This window comes from Schistocerca piceifrons, unplaced genomic scaffold (genome assembly GCF_021461385.2).
Source record: "Schistocerca piceifrons isolate TAMUIC-IGC-003096 unplaced genomic scaffold, iqSchPice1.1 HiC_scaffold_697, whole genome shotgun sequence".
Taxonomy (NCBI): Eukaryota; Metazoa; Arthropoda; class Insecta; order Orthoptera; family Acrididae; genus Schistocerca; species Schistocerca piceifrons.
In genome coordinates this window covers 17,501-22,500 of record NW_025728945.1, presented here as the reverse complement: position 1 = coordinate 22,500, position 5,000 = coordinate 17,501, and the positions used below count along the sequence as shown (strand labels likewise).

Sequence of the window (5,000 nt, the reverse complement as noted above, 5' to 3'; positions counted from 1 at the left end):
CACAATAGTACCTCCTGTCACAGCGCACAAACAATGACATGAGTCAAAGACACAGGTCTCACACAAGCATAGAATTGGAGCGCCGCCTCTAATAAGCCAAAGGTGCATCCTGACGTGACAAATCTGATCATGTCACAAGCATTCACTTACTATAATCACTATCAACGAACCTGCCGCCCCCGCCCCCCCCCCCCTACACCTTTCCTTACAACAACGTGTAACCTAACCTAACCTAACCTAACCTATGTTGTACCTTAACCTAACCTATGTTGTACCTTAACCTAACCTATGTTGTACCTTAACCTAACCTATGTTGTACCTTAACCTAACCTATGTTGTACCTTAACCTAACCTATGTTGTACCTTAACCTAACCTATGTTGTACCTTAACCTAACCTATGTTGTACCTTAACCTAACCTATGTTGTACCTTAACCTAACCTATGTTGTACCTTAACCTAACCTATGTTGTACCTTAACCTAACCTATGTTGTACCTTAACCTAACCTATGTTGTACCTTAACCTAACCTATGTTGTACCTTAACCTAACCCATGTTGTACCTTAACCTAACCCATGTTGTACCTTAACCTAACCCATGTTGTACCTTAACCTAACCCATGTTGTACCTTAACCTAACCCATGTTGTACCTTAACCTAACCCATGTTGTACCTTAACCTAACCCATGTTGTACCTTAACCTAACCCATGTTGTACCTTAACCTAACCCATGTTGTACCTTAACCTAACCCATGTTGTACCTTAACCTAACCCATGTTGTGCCTTAACCTAACCCATGTTGTGCCTTAACCTAACCCATGTTGTGCCTTAACCTAACCCATGTTGTGCCTTAACCTAACCCATGTTGTGCCTTAACCTAACCCATGTTGTGCCTTAACCTAACCCACGTTGTGCCTTAACCTAACCCACGTTGTGCCTTAACCTAACCCATGTTGTGCCTTAACCTAACCCATGTTGTGCCTTAACCTAACCCATGTTGTGCCTTAACCTAACCCATGTTGTGCCTTAACCTAACCCATGTTGTGCCTTAACCTAACCCATGTTGTGCCTTAACCTAACCCATGTTGTGCCTTAACCTAACCCATGTTGTGCCTTAACCTAACCCACGTTGTGCCTTAACCTAACCCACGTTGTGCCTTAACCTAACCCACGTTGTGCCTTAACCTAACCCATGTTGTGCCTTAACCTAACCCATGTTGTGCCTTAACCTAACCCATGTTGTGCCTTAACCTAACCCATGTTGTGCCTTAACCTAACCCACGTTGTGCCTTAACCTAACCCACGTTGTGCCTTAACCTAACCCACGTTGTGCCTTAACCTAACCCACGTTGTGCCTTAACCTAACCCACGTTGTGCCTTAACCTAACCCACGTTGTCCCCTAAAGTAACCCACGTTGTCCCCTAACGTAACCCACGTTGTCCCCTAACGTAACCCATGTTGTCGCCTAAACCTGCTCTGTAATTGTTATACGACTCGTTCAATTAGTGTAGTGTTGCCCACCCGCAACCCTCGCAATATAGTTCGCTACTCGCACTGCCCGCTCCCCTGTGTATCGCTTCATGTTAAACACCTTGCAAGTCTTGCTGACTTTCCACATGCTCCTGCTGTACACTGTAATGTGGATGGCAGCAGGACGTACATGCCGCCCCTCCCCACGTCCCCACCTTGCCCCCCTGCCTTCGCAAGCTGGTTGGTGAGAAGTTTGCATGTTCAATGCCCTTCGCATGCGACGTACTCAGGCTACGTTGTGGTGCGGCCTGTGTCAACCGTCCGCTAATGTCGTACGCGTAAACCACAATCTGTACTGCACATTCGTCCTTATGTACCGAATGATACATCGTGGCACATGTGTGACCGTACAACGACTGCGCCCAAAAACGGCGGACCATACAGTGCAAATATTGTGCACGCAGCTACGTGTCGTCTCCCTATGAGAGCTGGATTGCAGTGTGGTACGCCATAGAGACGTGTGGGAGGAACGGACGCCGTGGATGGCGATCAGCATGAGCTGTCTGTTGATGTATTCGGACCTAGTCGTCTCTCCTCACACACCGTGATGGCATGGTGCACCGCGTTCCATATCTGCGACATGCTACAGAGGCCGGTTGACAGTCGTTCGAGCAATGGACATCGCATACGTACGGGGGCCACCTTCCACGTATTGTCTAGGCGTGCACATTTTGTTGCGTGTATGTGGGCAGACGTAGTGTGGCGTGACACCTGACACAGGCATGCAATAATCGTTGAAGTTGCAAATGGCGATGGACGCCTGCGTTTTCTGGTGAAGTTACGCAAATGAACAAATGGTAACCTGTTGTGGTGCGGTTGTTCTCGCTAGGGGTGAATCGGTGATGGCGACGATAGGTTGAGGTACGAACCGGTTGTTCCAGCGATACCCACCATGCCGACGAAACTGAACGGCATCTGGGTGTGAAGCGATACGCGGCGGTGGCTGGGTGGGACCGTCCCCGGCCGGTGAGGGGGCGCCTCCCGGCGTGCTGGCCGCGCGGTGCGTGGGCGCACGCGCTACAGCCGGCTGGTGGGGGCGGCCAGTGGCAGGCGCGCCGGCCGACGGACGCGGCAGGCGTCGGAGCTGCGCGCCGGCGCACCCTGCGCGCGGCGCCGTGCGGCCAAAGTAGGTCCTCGCGGGCCCGGTGCGAAGCGCGGTGGACATCTTCAGTGTGCTGGTCCGATTGAGGACTGTGTGCGTTGAGGATGCGCCGCCGCCCGGCGCTCGGCGCCGCGACGCCGTCTGCTGCTCGGTCGCCCCAGCGGTTCTCGCTGGTGGTTTGTATCGCAGCTGTGCGGATGTGTTGGCGCGTGCGCTGTGCTGGGAGAGTTCGCTTCGGCACCCAAGTGGGGCTTTTGTCCTTCTGTGGCGCTGGCGTTGGAGCTGCCGGTCACCGTAGGTGGCGCGTGTTGTCTCCCGCCGGCAATGCCACGACAGCACGCTCCCGGGCCTCTGTCGGCAGCGGCAAGCTCAGTTGGGAGCACGGGTGGTCGCACCGAAAGCGTCTACTCGCCTAACTCCGGGCGATTGCGCCTCTCTCGAACCCGACCAAGTACTTGGGACGGCGCTGCGCGCCGCCGGGACCTGAGAGGGTTTCGAGGTGTATTGTGCAGGGGAGCTCAGCCTCCTCCTGTTTGCAGAATGATTGAGCGGACGCTTGCGTGTTCGCGCGGGCCCCCGGGACACACTCCCGGGCGGCCGGCTGCTCAGCTCTAGTTGACGCAGCTCCCTGGTTGATCCTGCCAGTAGTCATATGCTTGTCTCAAAGATTAAGCCATGCATGTCTCAGTACAAGCCGCATTAAGGTGAAACCGCGAATGGCTCATTAAATCAGTTATGGTTCCTTAGATCGTACCCACGTTACTTGGATAACTGTGGTAATTCTAGAGCTAATACATGCAAACAGAGTCCCGACCAGAGATGGAAGGGACGCTTTTATTAGATCAAAACCAATCGGTCGGCTCGTCCGGTCCGTTTGCCTTGGTGACTCTGAATAACTTTGGGCTGATCGCACGGTCCTCGTACCGGCGACGCATCTTTCAAATGTCTGCCTTATCAACTGTCGATGGTAGGTTCTGCGCCTACCATGGTTGTAACGGGTAACGGGGAATCAGGGTTCGATTCCGGAGAGGGAGCCTGAGAAACGGCTACCACATCCAAGGAAGGCAGCAGGCGCGCAAATTACCCACTCCCGGCACGGGGAGGTAGTGACGAAAAATAACGATACGGGACTCATCCGAGGCCCCGTAATCGGAATGAGTACACTTTAAATCCTTTAACGAGTATCTATTGGAGGGCAAGTCTGGTGCCAGCAGCCGCGGTAATTCCAGCTCCAATAGCGTATATTAAAGTTGTTGCGGTTAAAAAGCTCGTAGTTGGATTTGTGTCCCACGCTGTTGGTTCACCGCCCGTCGGTGTTTAACTGGCATGTATCGTGGGACGTCCTGCCGGTGGGGCGAGCCGAAGGCGTGCGACCGCCTCGTGCGTGCTCGTGCGTCCCGAGGCGGACCCCGTTGAAATCCTACCAGGGTGCTCTTTATTGAGTGTCTCGGTGGGCCGGCACGTTTACTTTGAACAAATTAGAGTGCTTAAAGCAGGCAAGCCCGCCTGAATACTGTGTGCATGGAATAATGGAATAGGACCTCGGTTCTATTTTGTTGGTTTTCGGAACCCGAGGTAATGATTAATAGGGACAGGCGGGGGCATTCGTATTGCGACGTTAGAGGTGAAATTCTTGGATCGTCGCAAGACGAACAGAAGCGAAAGCATTTGCCAAGTATGTTTTCATTAATCAAGAACGAAAGTTAGAGGTTCGAAGGCGATCAGATACCGCCCTAGTTCTAACCATAAACGATGCCAGCCAGCGATCCGCCGCAGTTCCTCCGATGACTCGGCGGGCAGCCTCCGGGAAACCAAAGCTTTTGGGTTCCGGGGGAAGTATGGTTGCAAAGCTGAAACTTAAAGGAATTGACGGAAGGGCACCACCAGGAGTGGAGCCTGCGGCTTAATTTGACTCAACACGGGAAACCTCACCAGGCCCGGACACCGGAAGGATTGACAGATTGATAGCTCTTTCTTGATTCGGTGGGTGGTGGTGCATGGCCGTTCTTAGTTGGTGGAGCGATTTGTCTGGTTAATTCCGATAACGAACGAGACTCTAGCCTGCTAACTAGTCGCGTGACATCCTTCGTGCTGTCAGCGATTACTTTTCTTCTTAGAGGGACAGGCGGCTTCTAGCCGCACGAGATTGAGCAATAACAGGTCTGTGATGCCCTTAGATGTTCTGGGCCGCACGCGCGCTACACTGAAGGAATCAGCGTGTCTTCCTAGGCCGAAAGGTCGGGGTAACCCGCTGAACCTCCTTCGTGCTAGGGATTGGGGCTTGCAATTGTTCCCCATGAACGAGGAATTCCCAGTAAGCGCGAGTCATAAGCTCGCGTTGATTACGTCCCTGCCCTTTGTACACACCG

General features: G+C 52.9%; 1 non-coding gene across 1 annotated transcript in view; it reads left to right on the top strand.

Annotated features, from left to right (window-relative positions):
• The first annotated feature begins 3,256 nt into the window (after window positions 1-3,256).
• The window catches only part of LOC124769037, a 1,909-nt gene continuing 165 nt past the window's right edge, over window positions 3,257-5,000 (top strand). Inside the window, exon 1 of the ribosomal RNA XR_007012986.1 lies at window positions 3,257-5,000. This exon is cut by the window's right edge and continues 165 nt beyond it. This is a non-coding gene — a ribosomal RNA (small subunit ribosomal RNA).